The following is a 21,268-nucleotide window of genomic DNA, read 5'->3' on the forward strand; positions in this document are numbered from 1 at the left end:
ATACAATATATAAAACTTTGTTGGAGAATGAGGACTGTCAAGGGCTAATGGGGGACAGGAAATGAGTTGGGGAAATGGGTTTAGAGTCTCAGTTATGAAGCACAAAAAAGTTCTAGAAATCTGCTGTATGACAACATGCATATAGTTACCAATACTGTACTGTACACTTAAAAATTAATAGGGTAGGTCTCATGTTGTGTGCTTTTTGCCACAATAAAAAAATGTAAAAAAATAAAAATAAAAAATAAATAAAAAAATTAAAAAATGTGTAAGATTCAGCTAAAACATTAAAGAGGGAAGTTCATAGTATCACATTGCTTATATTAGGAAAAAAGAAAGAGAGAAACATGTCAAATGAGGCATATAAGCTTCCATCTTGAGAAATTAGAAAAGGATCAAATTAAGCACAAAGCAAGCAGAAGAAAAGAAATAATAAAGAGCATAAATCAATGAAATTGATAACAGAAAAATAATAATTAATGAAATCAAAGGCCAGTTCTTTGAAAAGATCCATAACATCAGAGCCTATGGGTTATTGCCAAAGCTATACTCATTTAATGACCTTAAATGCTTTTTTTTTTAACAAACAAGAAAGATTACAAATAAATGAACCACCATTTAACTCAGAGAATTTGAAGAAGACAAACAAAATAAAATGGAAGGAAAGAATTTGTAAATATAAAATCAGCAGCTGCCTAATTTAAATCCCAGCTCCACCATGTGTTAGTTGTGTGTCCTTAGGCAAGTCATTTACTAGTTTTGTGGTTCAGTTTCTTCGTCTGTAAAATGAGATAATAATAATCCCTAACATAAGGATGTTATGAAGATTACGTGAAACAATATAGCTTGAAATAGTGCTCAGCATACAATAAACACTATATAAATGTTTGCTATTATATTTCTCTACTGCTGCTAATACTAATAAATTTCTGGCAAGTCTGATGAAGAAAATAAAAGAAATAAAATGCATCATGATTAAAATGGGATTTTAAAAGAGAACTACAGAGAAAATTTTTAAATTTTGTTTAACACTATGTATTGGGATCCCTGGGTGGCGCAGTGGTTTAGTGCCTGCCTTTGGCCCAGGGCGCGATCCTGGAGACCCGGGATCGAATCCCACGTCGGGCTCCCGGTGCATGGAGCCTGCTTCTCCCTCTGCCTATGTCTCTGCCTCTCTCTCTCTCTCTGTGTGACTATCATAAACAAATAAAAAATTAAAAAAAACCACTATGTATCACTTTATGCTAATAAATCTGAACTTTTCTAGGTAAATGTAAATTATTTCAGGAAAATAAAAATGACAAATTAACTCAGTAGGGAAAAATCAGAGACTAGTAATGTAGCAAATAAGTTTAAGACAATTGTCAAAGGCTCTAGGACCACATGGTTTCACAGAGGAATTAGCAAACATTTTAAGAATGGCAACTGCCTAAATTCTTTCCAAAACTTCCAAAGCATTGAAATGCACTAAAAATATGGAAAATTTCCAGTTCAGCTTATGAATCTTGTATAAACCTGATACCAAAAGCAATTAAAGCACAAAAAGGGAGAGATTACCTAGATGCAAGAATTCTAAATAATATATTAGCAAAGGGAATCAAGTAAAAAAGGTAACCCATCATTACTAGGTTTATTTTTGGAAAGCAAGCTTAGTTTAATTCAAGCGTGTGTGTTTTGGAGGCAAACTGTCAGGTTCTGGCTCTGGCTTCACCACCTACCAGGAAGTGGCTGGGTAACTCAGATAAGTGATGTAACCTTTCTGTGGTTGTTTGCTAGTTTGTAAAATAGAAATAATACTATCTTGTTCAGAGGGACGGGAGGATTACATTAACATAATTCATTTGACAACCTTAGCCAAGTGTTTGGTACATAATAAGCACTCAACAATGGCTAAACACTAGTATTAATTTAAAAAATAATTCTCAGGATCCTGGGATTGAACCCTAAGTCAGGGTCCTTGCTCAGTGGGAAGTCTGCTTGTCCCTCTGCCTCTCCCCCTGCTCATGCTCTCTCTCACTCTCTCTCATAAATAAATAAATAAATAAATAAATAAATAAATAAATAAATCTTTTAAAATAATAATTTAAAAACCCATTGATGATGCAGTTGGCAATTGGCTTTAGCTCTCCTCTCAGACCAACTTCTCAACCAGCGGTCAACTAAATGTCCTAATTTCTGAGTGGGAGGAACAGTAAAGAAGGTGGACAGGTCAGGAATCACAAGGAGCAGGGAGGTAGAGGGAACATCCCTGTGTTCCCAGTCTTCTTCCAGCCCAGCTTCCCTAAACTGGCTTTACAAAATTAGTATCAAATAACCAGGGGATTCTTAGAATTGTTGCTCTTAACCCAGAAGTCTTAGCCGGCCAAAGAACTCAGAATCATCCTCATGGATATTTAAGTCACAGCAGGGAACAGCTACCAGAAGGCAGCAAAGGACAGCAAGAGCAGGGACATATGGTATGCTACAGCCAGACCCTGGGAGCCCCCCAGCCTGCTGGCTGCTCCATTTCATCCTGTTCATTCCATCCTCATATGATCCTGCTGTTAGTTACCCCGCTGGGTATCTTGACCAACACTTAATGCATTGTGGTGAACTTCCACTATACAAATTTATTTATTTTAAAGATTTTATTTATTTATTCACGAGAGACACAGAGAGAGAGGGGCAGAGACACAGGCAGAGGGAGAAGCAGGCTCCATGCAGGGAGCCCGATGCAGGACTCGATTCTGGGATTCCCGGATCATACCCTGAGCTGAAGGCAGATGCTCAACTGCTGAGCCACCCACGCACCCCCCACTATACAAATTTCAAAACAGGAAATTATGTGACCATCTTCATAGATACCTAAAAATCACTTGATCAAATTCGACTTTCCCTTCTATATTTTTTCTTTTTTCCCCCTTCTATTTTTTTTTTAAGATTTTTTTTTTTAATTTTTATTTATTCATGATAGGCACACAGTGAGAGAGAGAGAGGCAGAGACACAGGCAGAGGGAGAAGCAGGCTCCATGCACCGGTAGCCCGACGTGGGACTCGATCCCGGATCTCCAGGATCGCGCCCTGGGCCAAAGGCAGGCGCCAAACCGCTGCGCCACCCAGGGATCCCCCCCTTCTATTTTTAAAAAATATTTTATTTATTTGACAGAGAGAGAGTGCATAAGCAGGCAGAGCGGGAGAGGGAAAAGCAGACTCCCTGCTGAGCAGGGAACCTGACACAGGGCTCCATCCTAGGACCCTGGGATCATGAGCAGAAGGCAGATGCTAAACTGAGCTACCCAGGTACCCCCCTTCTATTTTTAAAGAAAACTTGGAGTAAATCAGAAATTGAAGAAAATTGCCTTACATGACAAAAGACGATTTGTTCACTCCCCTCAAAATTCATTTCCCAGACGCCACAGCAAACGTACTTATTGGTGAAATCTTAGATCAGCTATTCCAACACTACCCTGTTAGAACACTGTTCCAGGGGATCCCTGGGTGGCTCAGCGCTTTAGCGCCTGCCTTTGGCCCAGGGCGCAATCCTGGAGTCCCGGGATCGAGTCCCGCGTTGGGCTCCCGGCATGGAGCCTGCTTCTCCCTCTGCCTGTGTCTCTGCCTCTCTCTGTCTATCATGAATAAATAAATAAGTAAATCTTTTTTAAAAAGGTTCAATTGTCAAATTAATGCAAGATATTTTAGTCTTGGACATCCACAAGACATGTTAACATCAAATTTTCTGATCATTGCAAAATTAAAGAAATAAATTTGCCTATGTTTAACTCAGAATATTCTAAAGTTATTTGGGCCCCCAAACACTTCCTTTCTCAATAAAACTATCAGCATCTTGCAGACCAGTGTTTTCTAGTTTTGGAAGCATCACATTTGAGTCTTCCTACTGGAGGTAGCAACATTTCAAGGATGCCTGTTGTCACATCTGATACTTGTTTTCATTCTGAAAGTTCCAGCCAAGAGAACAAGATAACAAAGAGAAAGGAGGGGTATATATCTTGGCAAGACAGAGGAAAAAATATATTTGTAGATGATGTGTTTGTCCACCCTGAGAAGGCAACAGAATAAGCTGGAAAACCACAGGAACTAATTAAAGCATTGAATACAGAGGATAAGAGCAGGTGATAAATATACCAGGATCAATGTCTATCCCCTACACCAGCAATAACAAGTCAGAAAGCACCAGGGAAAAAAAGGAATATACTTAGCAAAATATGTGCAAAGATATATGCTGAAGTTGGATGAAGGACATTAAAAAAACAATCTTGAATCGATGGAGAGATGGATCCGGGTCTTGGACTGTATTGTAAAATTGTCAATCTTCCTTCAAGTAATCTATAAATTTGATGTGATTTCAATAAAATCTCCACAGCACATTTTTATCTTAAGAAATTGGTTCTGCAGTTCATCTGATAGAATAATTGCACAGAATTTTCAAAAAATTTGGGAAGTAAAAGGCTATGATGGGGAGGGAGACTTGCCTTACAAAGTTAGTTTAAATACTATAAATAAACTAATTAAAATACTGATAGAAAATTTGGCAAATACCAACAGAGTTTAAGAGAGAGAGAGAGAGAAAAGTCCAATATGGTACAATTGTAGAGGCAGGAACCTGTCACTCTTAATTATATCAAGAGGCAAATGGATCCTGACAAGGTCCCCTCACAAACAGGCTTTCTAGCTGTTTGCCTTCTTCCAAAATAGCTGGCCTCGCCAGAGGAAGATACAGCCACCCAGCCCAGTGACCACATCTGCCTTACAGGTATGGAAGGGGAGTGGAGGCCAGGGGCTCCTGCAGCCTCCAAAGCAAAGTCTGAGACAAGGCCCAGGGTGTATGTAGTTTGTTTGGGGTGTGATCCCAGGAATCAGGAGTGGGGAGCAGGAAGAGTAGGGGAGTGGCAATGTAAGGATACATTACTGAGCTTGCACCTGTCTATAACAGGGGTTGACTCCTCCAGGGCCCCTGTGAAGTGTGCAGAATGCCTCCCAGGGGGTGGGGGAGGGCCCTGCCTCCACTAGGGGGGAGGATGTCCTCAGGTGCAGTCATTCCCTGCATTTCCAGGTGGCACTTGAGTGCAGCCTGAGAGCCATGGCAGTGGAGGAGGGAAAGACATGTGGAATGCACTAGAAGTGGGATTCTCAGCTCCAGGGGAGGCTGAGCTTGTATGGAACTGTCCACCGCAGCTGCAGCTGAAATCAGAACCCAGAGAATGGAAAGCAGGGCCCTGGATTCCCTGAAAGGGGCCCTCTGTACTGCAATGTACGGCCGCCCTTCCCTTCTGGAACCTGCCTCTCTTCTGAGCTTCGGTTCCGTAAACAGGATTGACGCTCTGACATCACATGTGCCTCAAAGTCAAAGAAGCCAAAACTGAATCATTACCTTTATGTCAAACCAGTTTCTCTTCCTAATTGTCCTTCCCAGTATCCACCCAAGTGGAAAACCTAAGACTCACCCTTGGCTTCTTCCTGCCTGCCACTCTTCATGGCCCCCTGGTCACCAAATCCTGTGGATTCAACCCACTTTCTTCTTGCCTCCCTCTCTCCCTCCCTTCATCCCTTCCTTCCTCCCTCCCTTCCTTCCTTCCTTCCTTCCTTCCTTCCTTCCTTCCTTCCTTCCTTCCCTCCTTCCTTTCCTATCAAACTAGCCCAGATTCAAAGAACACAACTGAAGACTTCCCATGTTGATGACAGCATGCTCTCATACTTTAGTGACAAGAAAGAGGGCATATTGATTACCTTTTGCAAGGCAGTGTGGCGAATACATCAAGAGTCACAAGTGTTGGGGATCCCTGGGTGGCGCAGCGGTTTGGCGCCTGCCTTTGGCCCAGGGCGCGATCCTGGAGACCCGGGATCGGATCCCACGTCAGGCTCCCGGTGCATGGAGCCTGCTTCTCCCTCTGCCTGTGTCTCTGCCTCTCTCTCTCTCTCTCTGTGACTATCATAAATAAATAAAATAAAAAAAAAAAAGAGTCACAAGTGTTCTTACCTTGTAAGCTAGTTAACCTTATTCTAAGAATCTGTCCTGAGAAAATAGTTCTATACACAGAAAAAGCTTTCTGTATAAAGACATTCAAGACACTATTGTTTATACCAGTGAAAAACCAAAACAACTGACAACCATGATGAAAAACTAGATACAACCTAAATGTTAACACTAGGGTGATGTTTAATTGCACTATTGTTCCTCTCTCCAGATGGGGTACCCTTCAGGGTTGCTGTTCTCCGGGTGTCTGCCCTGCGCTGCACTGTCTTCTCATCTCATGCCACACGCTCTGCACGGCCTGGGTCACTATCTACATTGATCATTCCCAAATCTTTACTTTTCACCCAAATAGCTTTCTTGAACTTCTCCTCTGTATATCCAATAGCCAACTAGATGTTGCACTTGAATAGCCCAAACCCACTTTGACCGCAAGAGTCCCTAACTAAATTTCATGCCATCTTCACTCTCTGCAGCCAGGTGTCTGAACTCAGTGGATGGCACCACGATTTTCCTGCATGTGTTAGCTAGAAATATGGATGTCCACTCTTTTTCCCCCTTTCTATAACTAACTCATCACCAGCTTTTGTTGATTCTCCAGAACATTCATTTGTCTGTATCCCACTGCCACTAGCTGAGTTCAAACCACTGTCACTTATTGCCCTAAGAGCCTCTTATCTGCTCTCCCCACTTCCATCTTGCGTCCTCTAATCTCTCCCTCATGATGGAGCTAGAATGGACTTTCAAAAACACAAATCCGATTATGTCCTGAGAACATGGATATTGGCCTTGCTTCTGAAGCCATTAACATGGCACTTTGCAGTTACTGGTGGGGTTTTCAAGAGGAGAAGGGGGTGTTTCCACATGTGGGTGGACAGTCCCTCCTATCTATGCTTGAAACCAGCGGAATCTTCCAGTGAGGTGAGCTGGTTCTACTGGGAAGCAACCTCACGTGACAATGCTTGCAAGTGTTCTCTCGTTCATTCACAGACATTTGTTGAGCACCTACTATGTGTTAGGCCATGCATGCTCAGTGGGGGTAGTATTATCTCCCAGGGGTGAAAATTCAATCTTGGAGGGTGAAAAATATTTAGTTATTACAATGTTTTGTGGTCCTCCAAAGCTCAAGCCTTGTCAACAATTTCTTATGCCTTACTATTTAATTTCTCTCATCAGGGAGAATTTAAATTATTTTTCTTCTTCTTTTTTTTTTTAAAAAGATTTTATTTATTTATGAAAGACAGAAAGAGAAAGGCAGAGACACAGGCAGAGGAAGAAGCAGGCTCCATACAGGGAGCCCAATGTGGGACTCAACCCTGGGACTCGGGATCACGCCCTGGGCCAAAGGCAGAACCTCAACCGCTGAGCCACCCAGGCGTCTCGAGAATTTAAATTAAATTAAAATTTTCTCCTTAGAGGAGCAATAATGGAAGGAAAAAAACGTTGAGAAGCCCCATGGTAGGTTTTGGTGATGTGGTAGCTACTAAGTTAGACCTGGTCCCTCACTGTATAGAGCTTTACATACACCAAATTATAATACAATGACTAAATGAAAGAAGCCAGACTTAAAAGGCTGCATACTATAGATTTCATTTATATGGCATTTTGTGAAATGCAAAACTGTTGTTATAGAAATCTGAACGGTGGTTCTAGGAACTTGGGTGTGTGTGTGTGGGTTCACCCTGGGGGTCATGAGAGAACTTTCTGGGGTGTAGAAATATTCTATATCCTGATTGAGGTGCTGGTACCACAACTGTATGTTTCTGCAAACTCATAGATCTGTACACCAGAAAGGGGTGAATGTTACAAATATACAAATTATATCTCAATGAAGCTGCCTTAAAATTATTATACAATGAATGATGTGTTTAGTACTGGGGTGAGTGCCACACAGAATTAGTAATAATGGAAGCAAGCATCAGGCAGCTGACCTGGTCGGATCACGAGAGACTTTCAACGCAGTGCTGAGCTGAGTTCTGAAGGCGAGAACCTGAGCTGGGAGAAGGCCAAGTGGTAAGATCTGCTCCACTGCACAACTCCAGGGGCGCCATTACCACAGAATCACTGTGCTCCTGGGTCGTGTGATGCAGTGGCCCTGGTAGAAGAGGCAACAATGTGCACAGACACTGATGCAGGACGGCACATGATGTACTCCAGGAGCTGGACGGGGGCCAGTGAGCCAGGAGTCCCAGGCATAAGGAAAGGAGCAGCTGGTGATGGGCTGGTGAGGTGGGCAGTGCTCAGACTATGCAGAGACTTGTCGGTCCTGTAGGAGTTTCTGGAAGGGGAATGACTTGATTAGCTTCACCTTTGCTAAAGGTCAATGCTGCAGGGTGCTGAAGGTTGGTGGGTGGCAAAGCACCTGCAACAAGATGAAAGATGATAATTCTTTAAACCGGGGTGGTGGTGATAGAGATGGACAAAAGTGGACAGAGTCTAGAAATATTTTGGAGATAAAATCAACTGGACTTCGTGAGCAATTGGGTGTGTGAGATGTGAGAGACAAGGAGTCAAGGGACCTCTGGCCCCTGACTTGCCCACCTGGGAATATGATGGTCTCTTTTTGAACCAGAGAACCCCCAGAGAAGGATCAAGTTAGTGAGGGGAGATCCTGTGTCCAGTTTTTTCAAGTTGGAGTTGGAAGTGTCTGTGAAGATCACGAGTGATGTCAGAGTGGAGGCATATTTTGGGGGCATCCAGGTACCTACATGGTACTTGTCAGAAAGCTGTTCCTTCCTCCAACCAGGGGCTAGTTCCTGAGCTCCAGCCAAAGGATCAGGGATGAGCGCCTGGTCAGGGGACAGCTGAATCAGCAGCTTGAGATTTGAAATGGAAGAGACAGAGGGAGAGGAGATGGACGTGGGACTGTGCTGGTGGAGGGGCTTCATGGGGAGAGCCACATGTCACTGCTGACACTCCTGGCACAGCTCTGCTTCATGCCCTGAGGTCTGCGTGTCTACCTTTGACCTGGATTCCATCAGATAATCTAACTTTGCAACTCCTAAAGCCTTCACAAAACCACCAGATACCTGGGTATTTTATTGCTGTGCCTGCCTCCTTGCTTGCTTGCTTTCTCCGGATTTATTTATTTATTTAAGAGAGAGATTGAGAGAGAGAGAGCAAAAGAGCAAACAGGGGGAGGAGCAGAGGGAGAAGGATAAGCAGATTCTGTGCTGAGCTCGGAGCCCAATGCGGGGCTCGATCCCATGACTCTGAGATCAGGTGAACCCTGACCAACCTGGGCAATAAGGTTCTGTCCAGCAAGGTGATGATGGAACAGCAGGAAGTGTCCCTTCAGACTGGGGTGGCCACTTCCCATGTGCAGAACTGGACAGAGAAAGATGGTCTGCAAAGGGAGAAGCAGAGGGAAGAAGATAGGAAAGTATATGTTCCTGCCCTGGTTCCAGTTCTTCCGTGTGTCCAGTCCCAGCTCACACCCTGGCTCTATATCCTCCTACGGATGCCCCCTTCTTCTTCAAGCAAACAGGCACCGGGGCTTCTGTTCCTCTCTCCCTTACCTCTCCTAGTTTCCCCCATCATGGTTGCCAAGTACCTGGGCCTCACTAATCAGAAACCATCTGAGGACCAGGACAGTGGAGTGACCTGAGGGCAGGGGATAGCCTATGGCCTCTTGCAGTGCCCTCATTTTCTGAGCCTGAGGTCCAAGCCTCCTCCCCACCTCCCTAGTCCACTTATGTGAGGAGGTAGCATCTGCCTAAGGCCCCAAGCTCTCAATAAAGGGAAGAAAGTGGGGGGCAGGAGGACCCTTTGTTTAGCAGGTTTATCTGCAAAGTCCTGGAAGCCTGAGCTTGATCTCTCTCCACAGAGCCCAGATTTTACAAAATTATGTCCTGGAAGGTGTGGTCTCCTCCTCCCGTTGGGAGGGGTGAAGAACAGAAGGCAAGTTTCCAGCCAGGGACAGTGCTTTGCTGGCAGGACATCCAGCCCCTGCCTACTTCCCTGCCATGGCTGCTGGCGAGCAGGGCCTCACTCAAACTGAGAAGGACCCTCCATCATCCTCTGAATGTCCTTCCACCCCGGCCTCACCGGCGCAAACCGCTCACCTGTCACGGACCAGCTGCAACAGCGCCACCTTCAGGCCATCCTGGAGAAATGTGTTTTCCTAACCCCACAGGGATCCTGGATTACAATTCTGCAGGCAGGGAGGCAGGATGGCAGGCGCTGCGTTCACGTGGCAAGCTGCTGATGCTGGACGCCACTCTGACCCCTATTGTAAAATGTGCATGGCAACAGCTCCAGGAGTGGCTATGAGGATAAAGTGAGGTAGTCCCATATCACACCTAGAACCCACCTGACACCCAGCCAGATCCCAGTGACCAGGTTGGATAACGTTTATTGGCTTGGTTTTGAAAATCACCAAATGACCCACAACTTCTGGGTCATATAAAAAAAAAGCTTATAGAGTCGTTGGTTCCCTTTTCTGTCATTCCTTGCTTTTTTTGCTTTGGATCTCGAGGCGCAGAATTCAATTGCTTACTCGGTCTGTTCAACTCAGACATTATTGGCCATACATGGATCTTCTTGTGTATTTATTTGCTTTGGGTTTTTTTCAAAGATTTTATTTATTTATTTGACAGAGTGAGAGAGAGCTCAAGCAAGGGGAGCAGCAGACAGAGGGAGAGGGAGAAGCAGGCTCCCCACTGAGCAAAGAAACCAATGCGGAGCTCCATCCCAGAACCCCGGAACCATGACCTAAGCTGAGGGCAGACACTTAACCAACAGAGCCACTCGGATGCCCCTATTTGCTTTGTTTTTGTCTCTTTCATCTCCCTTCTCCAACTGCCTCCTCTCCATTTCCCAACTCCCCAGAGGCAGACATTCTTATGTTGTCAATGTGTGTGTGTGTGTGTTTGTTGTACGAAAATATATATTGCAACGTATATAAGTAATATTTGCCAGGCATCTTTTTTGGCATTACATTTTTATGATCTGCCTATGTTAATACATGTCATTCTAATTCATTCCATTGAACCACAGCATGATGTTCATCATTTGCATATGCCACCTGTGATTTATCTACTATCCCTTTATGAGTAGGAATTTCAGTTACTTCCATCCCTTGACTATTATCAGCAGATGCTTCAAGGAGCATCCTTGGGCAAGTCTTTTTGTCTACCTATGTGAGAGATGCTCTGGAGTATTTGCTCAGAAGTGGAATTGCTCAAGTGTGGGGTATATGCTCTCCACAATGGCCTTACCAGTTCAGACACCTGCTAGGAGAAGGGTTCTTGCATCCCATCTTCACTAGCACATTCCCAACTGATGGTTATGAAGTGGAGCTAATTGCCACCTCCCTCCCTTTTCCACCCTGCCTGTTCTGCCTGGATGTGCTGCAGAAAGAATTGACAAGGCCTCCTTTATGTCACCTACTCTGTTACCTTTTAAGACAAATGGCTCCAACTACTAGATATGCCTACACCCTATCACTTGCTATCATCCTTGCACAAGGCACCAACTTGATCATAGCCAGCTGAATCAGGGATGGTGCATAAGCCCAAAGACATACCGAGATGAGTGGCCAGACACAAGGTGGCCCTACAAACTCCATCCATATTGAGAGTGCTGAATCAACTCCTCAAATGCAGCGTGCATGCCCACAACCTCTCTCTAGAAAGTAGAAATGTGAGGCAAGCAACAGTGGCGTGGGTGGTTTCATTTGGACTGCTGCTCTCCTAAGTCCCCATTAGCAATTTTCTTGGTTGTCCCTGAGGCATGAGGGACCACCGGAGTGTAGGACAAACTAGGCCACCGAAGTGTAGGACTGGGTGGCATTGTTCTCTTCAAGGTCACATTTCTCCAAATCTCTTAAGTGCTTTTGCATATAAGCTTTGAGGTTCATGGGCTCAGGAGTCAGAATGTCCTGGGTTCAAGTCCTAATTTGGCCATTTCACAGGACTGTTGTGGGTGACAAAGACAGGGTACGGGTAAGGTGCTTAGGGTTCCAGCCACATGCGAAGCCCCAACAATGGCCATCTATTTTTAGTAACAATTAATAACATAGGAAAGACATTATCCACTTTAATAGTAATACAAATGACTCCCACAGAGAGGCTGAGCCACTTGCAGAAAAGTGCAATTCAAACTCAGGTCTGTCTGTCTCTACTTGTTACCATCCTTTCAGCTGCCTGAATTCAGATTCTGGTTCCCTGCCAGGACCTTGGGCTGGATCCAGCACTAGATACCTCTGGGAGTCCTCCTCAGGGTGGGGAATGCCTCCCCCCAGGGCCATCTTGGCACTTGTCCCTTAGGGAGTGGGAGACCCAGGGCAGGCCTGGGCCCAGGCTGGGCTGCAGGTTCCCAGGTGTGGGGAAAGGACGCCGCCTGGCTGTTCTCCAAACACATTCGGAGCCAGCCCAAGGGAAACCCCAATTCTGTCAGTGCCTGTACGCCTGGGGCACAAGCTTTGGAGACATTAAATATTAAACATGTCGGCTGGCTTCCAAGCTTGGTAATTAAAACTCTTATTTCATATTTTACACAGGATGGACGGGGAGGTCACAGGGCTGTTATAAGAGGTTTCATAGCTCCCTTGTTTACAGATGAAGTGGCTCTTCTGAGGAAACCTCCCTCTCACTCAGAACCCACCCTGCCCTATTTATAAAGTGATTTCCTGAGAGGCTGGGCGGGTGGAGGTGGGAAGGTCTCCAGGATATGGACACCACTGGGGGCTCTCAGTGGGGTCTTTCCACTTCTCCAACAAGGGTCTGTGTGCCCAGGAGCCCGCAGAGGCCTCGGCCTCAGGCCCTCACCCCCGCTGCAAGGGCAGCCCGGGAGTTGGAGGGGGCTCTGGAAATAGAGAGAGGAGCTCCGAGGGCGTGCTGGAAGGAGGGCCAGAGGGAGGGCAGTCTTCCCTTAGCTTCCAGCGCCATCTGCTGACCACACGCTGAACGGCAGCTCTCCCAGAGGCCAGCGGGGGACCAAGTCAGCGCTTTGCACGAGAGGAGGGAGAAAAGGGATCAAGGAAAATCAGACGTGGTGCTTCAGGAACACTTTTAAAACAAAATTTAGATGTGTGAATTGTTCACGCCATCATTCTCCGGAGCCAAGGGATGAACAAGACTCAGACTTGGACCTCTGGGGACCCAATCCAAGCATAACAGGATATACGGGGTAATTGAGGCATCCGTCCTTTGCGTGTTCCCTGCGCTGAGCACTCGCCTACATCATTCATATTGGTCATCTCGCTGCTGCATGCCCACGTTACAGATGCGAACACCCAGGCTGACAGAGGACCTAAAGCCAGATTACTGCCCTGCCCTCACCCCCAGAGTCGTTCTTTCTTCAAGGTCCCCTCCTTTCCACCTCTAAACATATCAAGAACTCTTCTTTTCCTATAGTCATTGTTACCTCACGCACCTCTCAGCTTTCCCTGAACCACTGCAAAAGCTTCCTACCAGGATCTTTCCCCTAGGATTTTGGTGCCTCGCACTTTGCCTTTTACAATCTATTCTTCACAATAGCCAATAGGATCTTAAGACATGAATTGGATCACATCTGTCCCTTGCTCAGAAGCTTTGATGGCTCAGGGTATCTGGGTGGCTCAATTGGCTAAGCATCTGACTTGATCTCCGCTCAAGTCATGATCTCAGGGTTTGGAGATTGAACCCCACATCAGGCTCCATGCTCAGTGCAGGGTCTGCTTGAGATTCTTTCTCCCTCTGCCCCTTCCCCCATTTGCACTCTCTAAATTAATTAATTTTAAAATCTTTTAAAAAATGCCACCAGAGCCTGGAGGACCTGGAAACAGGAACAAGAGATACACTAGGAAATGACTGTCTCCTCTTCTTTCTACACCCCTCCTCTGTCTAAAGCCTTTCAGTTACTGGCATACAGATAGAAATACAGTTCAATGGAATGGAATGGAATGGAATGGAATGGAATGGAATGGAATGGAATTGAGAGTCCAGACCTAAACTTACATATTTATGGTCAACTAATTTCCAACAATGGTGTGAAGACAAAACAAAAAGTTTAGTCTTTTCAACAAATGGTGATGGGAAAACTGGATATTTCACATGCAAAAGCATAAATTTGTACCCCAACCTCACACTATATACAAAAACTAACTGAAAATTGATCTAAGACCTCAAAAGAGCAAACACTATAAAACTTTTAGAAGAAAATATGGATCATAATTTCAATCAATCAATCCATGATCAATCCATGATCTTGGATTATACGATGGTTCTTTAGATATCACACCAAAGCACAAGCAACCAAAGGAAAAACATAAATTAGATTTCATCAAAATTAAATTTTCTGGGGGCACTGGGTAGCCCAGTGGTTGAGCGTCTGCCTTTGGCTCAGGTCACGATCCTGGGGTACTGGGATCAAGTCCCACATAAGGCTTCCCCCAGGGAACCTGCTTCTCCCTCTGCCTATGTCTCTGCCTCTCTCTCTATTTCCCATGAATAAATAAATAAAATATTTTTTAAAAACTAAAGCTTCTGTGATCCAAAGGACACACCAAGAAAGTGAAAATATTTGTAAGTCACGTAAATGATATAGTATCTAGACTATTGGAATTATTATAAATCAACAATAAAATGCAAATAAATCTATTTTAAAATGGCCAAAGGATCTGAATAGACATTTCTCCAGAGAAGTAAACCAATGCACAATAAGCCCGTGAAAAGATGTTCAATATTATTAGTCACTAAGGAAATGTAAATCAAAGCCACAGATTACACCCACTAGGCTGGCTACAATAAAAAAGACAAAACAAATGTTAGCAAGGATGTGGAGGGATTGGAACTCTTCTGTCTTGCTGGCGGGAAAGTGAAATGCTGTAGCCACTGCAGACACATTTGGCAATTCTTCAAAAAATTAAACATTTAGAGTTACCATATGACCCAGCAATTTCACTTCTAGATGTATAGCCAAGAGATTTGAAAACATATCGTGTCTACCCAAAATTTGCAGTGTTCTTAGCAGCACTATTCATAATAGCCAAAAGTTAGCCAAATGTCCATTAACGGATGAATGGATAAACAAAATGTGGTATGTCCATACAATGAAATATTATGGGCGATTTTTTTAAAAGTACCAATAGTGCTTGCTTCAGCAGCATGTATACTAAAATTGGAACAATACAGAGAAGATTAGCATGGCCTCTGCACGTGGATGACATGCAAATCCATGAAGCATTAAAATTTTAAAAAGTACCAATGTATGTGACAACTTGGATGAACCTTGAAAGCCTTATGCTAAGTGAAAGAAGTCAGACACAAAAGGCCATGTATTGTATGAATCCATTTATATAAAATGTCTAGAATGCAAATTCAAAGAGACAGGATGTAGATTAATAGTTTCCAGAGGCTCAGGAATGAAAGGATGGGGAGTGATTGCTAATGATACGGGGTTTCTTTTGGGGGTGCTGAAAATGTTCTGGAATGAGATAGTGGTGATAGTTACACAATTTTATGAATGTGCTGAAAACAACCAAATTGTACACTTTAAAAGGATGAAGCTTTTAAAAAAAAAGGGATGAAGTTTATAGTATGCAAATTATATCTTAACTTAAAAAAAAAAAAAAAGACAACTCCAATAGCCCCCATGACTTTTCACCATTTAACCTTTGCTTATTTTTCCAGCCCTATAGCTTGCTAGTCCTTCCACTGATCCCTTTGCTCAGATAAGCAGACTCTAGGAGTGATGGTCTTTTAAAGATTTTATTTATTTATTTGAGAGAGAGGAGAGAGAAAGAGAGCATGAGTGGAGTAGGGTGGAGGGGGGGACAGAGGGAGAGGAAGAAGCGCAGCCTGAGTCCAAGGCATATGCTTAACCAACTGAGCCACCTAGGCACCCCTAGATGTGATTTTTTTTCTTTTTATTTTTTTTAAGATTTTATTTATTTATTCATGAGAGACGCAGAGAGAGGCAGAGACACAGGCAGAGGCAGAAGCAGGCTCCCTGCAGGGAGCTTGATGCGGGACTTGATTCCAAGACCCCAGGGTCACATCCTAAGCAGAAGGCAGATGCTTAACCACCGAGCCACCCAGATGCCCCAGAAGTGATTTTTTTCAAGAATGGATTTAACTCTGGGATTTGACTTTAGACTGTAGGTGTGGGTGAGCAGTTGTTCTGAGTCTGTGGCCAGCAACCTCATGGGAGCCACAAAAGTGCCTTAGTAATCTGGCTGCTGCTTCATCTCCGCCCTCCTAACTTCACAGAAAGTTCTCAAGGAGCACACAGGGAAGGGCATCCTGAGAAATGCAGTTCCAGCTTAGCTAAGCCAACAGCTACAGAGCCACCCAACGCCCTTCTCACCCACTCAAACTTCACGTCTCAACCGTCTCAACTGCCAGTGTGTGGTGTCTCTTGGCCCTTCCTCCAGACTTGGGCAGGCCCCTCCTCTGACCTCTATTCTGGCATGAATTTGAATCTTTATGTGACTATCTTCCCACAGATGTAAAATGGCCGGAGCAATGGGCATCTTTTTCTATTCTAACAAAGGTGTTTGTAGCCTGTCACAGAGCTGGCTGCACTTCCTTTTTCTCAAGGAAGGGTGGTACTTGGCTGCTAGCCTGTGTTCCTTTCTGGACAGTGGCCCCACTTGGCAGGGACCACAGTGGAACAACTCAATGTGGGGTCCTCAGCATTTAAAATAGGGCCTAGCACACAACAGATGCTTAATGCTCATAACACAAAGGAATAAATAAATACCTAGAAGACAAGACAGGAGTGACAGAAAGATAGGTGAGGCAGCACAACAGGGAGTTCAGAGCCAGGCTTCCATCTCCATCACTTATCAGCTGTGTGATCTCCAACAAGTGACTTCACATTTCTGTGCCTTGATTTGTTCATCTTTAAAAAAGAGATAAGGGATGCCTGGGTGGCTCAGTGGCTGAGCATCTACCTTTGGTTCAGGGTGTGATCCCACGGTTCTGGGATCAAATCCCACCTCAGGCTCCCTGCAGGAGCCTGCTCCTCTCTTAGTCTATGTCTCTGCCTCTCTCTATGTATCTCATGAATAAATAAAATCTTTAAAAAATAAAAATAAAAAAGAGGTAAGAATAGCACCTTCTTCAAGTGGTTAGTAGAAGAATTCACTGGGCTAATATTTGCTAAATGCTTAGCAGTATACACGTGCTTGTTGATGGATAGACAGACAGATGGGTAGATAAAATGAAAGAAGGACCAATCGTTCTGTTTCTCTTACAAAGCCAGGGTGAAAGGCAATCCCTCTAGAGAAGCCGCTACTGGGGTTCCCCACTCAAGCAGCTGGAAAGCAGTTTGGCACCTCTACTCTAAAAATATATAGGCTTAAGAGTACCAAGACAAATGCCCACACTGGAAAGAACATCTAGAGTAGAGGGTAGTGCATTAGCATACTGTTAGTTAAGGAATTATAGCTCTTAGGATACCAGCTTCTGCACAATAAAATGATTTTTAAAACAACATTTTAAAAAGCTGATTAAAACATAATGCTCTGTTTAGTTACTGCCACAAAATGTTTCGTTCGCAAATTATAGCCTAGCGGATTTAATTTACTTTCTGCTGACACCCGTATTAGACGTAATGGACCAGGCAGGCTCCGTAAGGCTGCAGGCTCACGAGCAGCAGCACAGGGGTGTGAGCCTGTGGACCCCACCACTGAGCATCTTTGGAGGAGGTGGCATAACCGGGCCTCCTCGCCAACCCCAGGGCCCTGAGGGTCTCCCAGTGGCTGCACACAGTGGTCTTCCTCAAGGAGGACGTGGGGTATGGCACAACACCGTGTGCTGAGAGCAGAGGCTGAAAATTGGTGCTCTGAAGACCGAGTTCAGCCAACTGATGGTTAAGCTGGCTTCTAACAGGATTTATTTATTTTTTTCTAACAGTATTTAAAAAACAAAACAAAATAAGCCAACACTTACAAATCAGGAGATCTCACCTAAAAATCTGGATGTTTTGCTACTTTTGAAAAATGGGAAGAACCAGCAAAACTGGACTGTGGTTGTCATGGCAACAAAAGGTTGGCATTTGAGAGGTCACATGCTTTCCAGTTTGTCACAAGTCCTGCCATTCCCTACCATCTCTCCGGCCTCCAAGCCCAAGGAAGGGGCCTCCTCTGTGCTCCCACAGTTCTTAGCTCCCTTGATGGACCGAAATGGCCTTTTTATCTCTCCTTTCCTGCTGCACTGCAATCTCAGTAAGGACAGGGTATTGTGACTGTTTCACTCATCCTAGATCCTGTAGGCTGGCTTGAGGCCTGGAATGTTACAGGCCCTCCAAAAACATTTGCTAATTGTATTTGTTTCCTATTGCTGCCACAACAAATTATACAAATTTAGCCACTTAACACAGATTTATTATTTTGTAGTTCTGGAGAGAGAGGCTATAGGTCAAAAGTGTGACATGGCTCTCACCCTTCCTAGAGATGCTCAAAGGGAGGATCCATTTCCTTGCTCACTCAGGGTATTGGCAGGATTCAGTTTCTTGCAGGTTAAGGGGCTGACAGTTTCCTTGCTGGCTGTTGGCCAAGGACCATTTCCAGCTTTTGGAGGCCACCCACATTCCTTGGCTTGTGGCTGCCTTCCCCCATCTTCAAACCTTGCAAAAGTGGGTTGAGCCCCTCTAAATGCTGCAAATCTCTCCTTTTCTTCTTCCATCTCATCTAAGACCCAGGCAAGAAAGGTTTTTCACTTTTAAGGACTCATGTGATTAAATCGGTTCCACCCAGATAATTCAGGATAACCTTCCCACCTCTGAGTCTTCAGCCTTCATCACACCTGCAAAGTCCCTTTTTCTGAGTAAGGTAACATATTCACGGGTTCTGAGGATTAGGACATAGACATCTTTAGGGAGCTATTATTCTGCTTACTATGCTAATGAAAGTTATTGAAAAATCAGCAGAATGAAGAAACAAGCATGGATGAGGGCAGGCCACCTACAGCTAGAGGTATACCTGGAACAGTGTCTGCTGCCTGCTGCCAGGAAGGTGGAGAGGCTGAGCTGGTGGTTCACAGGGAGGGTGAGGACCAACAGGATGCAGAAGGCAGCTGGAAAGGAAGAGTTTTTTTTTCCATCACGGTAAGGATTAGAGTAGAACCCTTTGGGGCCAGTGAAGATGCTGGGTCAGGAAGAATTAAAATCCCAGACAGGAGGGTAATGGAGTGGGTTTAAATTCTCTTGGACTGAAAACTGATCTTCCCAGTTATAAAACAGATTTCAGCTAAACTCCTAACCCTTTAAAATACAAATATGATCAGCTGAAAAAGCACCACCTCTTCTCCTGTGGGGAGCTCAGTGGGCTTCTATGATGCTTGCAAGTAGCCAGGGTATGCCTCTTACTAGTAACCCCTGGATTTAAGTGCCAGCTTATGCTGAATTTATTCTATTTCTCTTCCTGTACCTCACTGTCTCCAAGGGACTTGACTCTTCCTTTGATGTATGCTACACACATAGATGCACACATACACCCTACTCCTTCTGCAGGGCCTCTGTGGGTCTAACAGCTTTTATTGAAAGGATGACAGAGGGCAGGGGAGACATCACAAGTACCAAAGCCAAAAACTCCTTAAATTCACATATTAAAAGGCACCTGGGTGGCTAAGTGGTTGAGGGTCTGCCTTTGGCTCAGGTTGTGATCCTGGGGTCCTGGGGTCCTGGGGTCAAGTTCCGCATCAGGCTGCCTATGTGGAGCCTGCTTCTCCCCTCTGCCTATGTCTCTACTTCTCTCTCTCTCTGAGTATGTGTGTCTCTCATGAATAAATAAATAAAATATTTTTAAAAATTCAAATATATTGTTTTAAGATTTTATTTATTTATTTATTTGAGAGACAGAAAGAGAGGGCACATATGAGCAGGGGCAGAGAGAAAGGGAGAGGCAGACTCCCTGCTGAGCAGGGAACCTGACATAGGACTCGATCCCAGGATCCCGGTATCATGACCCAGCCAAAGGTAGACACTTAACTGAGCCACCCAGGTGCCCCCAAAATTCACATATTAAATATCCTTTATCTTAAGCAAACTTTCATGCTTCCCTCATCAGAGATCTCTCACTGGCCACACCACAGATCCCCCTGGGCTCTCACCATCTTGCTGGCTTCTCTATCCTTTCATTCCTGTCCTTCATCCCCTCTCCTGCATGGGGCCTCTGAATGTTTCTCACTCTAAGATACAGAGTACTAGTCATATATAGAGTTCTGTTCTAGAATACAGAGTAATGGGGATATGTTGAGTTCCATCCTAGGATACAGAGTAATGGCGGTATGTTGAGTTCTTGGCCTTAATTCCTCATCCCTTCCTTATCCTTTTACCAGATGACTCTGCAGTTCCCCTCACTGGAAGTGGCGTGCAATTTCCTTCCCCTTGACTGTGGGCTCAGCCACACGACCTGCTGTGGCCCATGGGATGTGAAAGCAGATGATAGAAGCAAGAGCGAGAAACGTGCTTGCACAGTGTGACTTGATCTCTTACATCTCTGTATTTCCTGAGAAGAGTTTCCCCTGGGGAGCTGCTGTCCCTTCCTCCAGGCAGAGAATGAAAATTCGTGGATAGACCTGAGCCCAATCTGCAGTGAGGATCCAGGTCCAGATGCACCCACAGTTTGAAGTAGAGTTGCCTGGTTGAGCCCTGCTTAAATTATTTCTCCAGCGCTGACCTGCAGACACATGAGAGAGAATAAATCATTGTTGTTTTGAGCACTGACTTTTGGGGTGAATTGTTTGTTTTTTGTTGTTGTTTTTAAGATTTTTATTTATTTATTCATGAGAGACACAGAGAGGCAGAGACACAGGCAGAGGAAGAAGCAGGCTCCCTATGGGGAGGCAGACATGGGACTCCATTCCATGTTGTGGGACTCCATCCCATGATCCCAGGATCAAGACCTTAGCCAAAGGCAGATGCTCAACCACTGGGCCACCAGGTGCCACTGGGGTTAATTGTTTTGCAATATTAGCAGACCACACAGTCATTAGTGCTGGGAGTTGGGGGCAGGTGGTTGCCATGGCAAAAACCTTAACTCTGAGTCATTGGGTTTAGGATCAGGAATAAGCAGCAAGGCAACATGTACAAGGGGCTAGAAAGCGGTGAGGAAAACTTGTAGGCAATATGTTAAGTACAGAGAAACAGTTCATGAAGCAGTTGTACATGATGACTCGAATAGCAGCAATTTGTCTAACAAACGTTTAGAGTTGGGGGAAGATATTCTAGGGACAAAATGTTGAAAATATGACTTTCTTGCTACTAGATAAATGTGAAAAGGTATTACTACAGGAAAGAGGTATGCTCAGCAAACCTTGGTACATCCATAGAGTGGAATACAACTCAGCCAAAAAAAGGGAATAAACTACT

At 44.6% G+C, this 21,268-nt stretch overlaps 1 long non-coding RNA gene and 1 other non-coding gene across 7 annotated transcripts; one reads left to right on the plus strand and one right to left on the minus strand.

Annotated features, from left to right (window-relative positions):
- Positions 1-7,541: 7,541 nt before the first annotated feature.
- Positions 7,542-20,543, minus strand: LOC140605744 (uncharacterized). 6 transcript variants are annotated; one of them, XR_012008310.1, is made up of 6 exons: positions 20,008-20,543; positions 18,879-18,972; positions 10,033-10,196; positions 9,207-9,314; positions 8,677-8,784; positions 7,542-8,330 (listed from the first exon to the last, which is right to left on the minus strand). It is a non-coding gene; the product is annotated as an uncharacterized lncRNA (long non-coding RNA). The 6 variants fall into 6 exon arrangements; XR_012008309.1 differs by having other exon boundaries at positions 8,677-8,757; positions 20,008-20,537; XR_012008312.1 differs by lacking the exon at positions 9,207-9,314 and having other exon boundaries at positions 20,008-20,538.
- Positions 15,041-15,147, plus strand: LOC140607602 (U6 spliceosomal RNA). The gene has a single exon (XR_012009569.1). It is a non-coding gene; the product is annotated as a U6 spliceosomal RNA (small nuclear RNA).
- Positions 20,544-21,268: the final 725 nt, after the last annotated feature.

Source organism: Canis lupus, chromosome 16 (genome assembly GCF_048164855.1).
Source record: "Canis lupus baileyi chromosome 16, mCanLup2.hap1, whole genome shotgun sequence".
NCBI classification, from domain to species: Eukaryota; Metazoa; Chordata; class Mammalia; order Carnivora; family Canidae; genus Canis; species Canis lupus.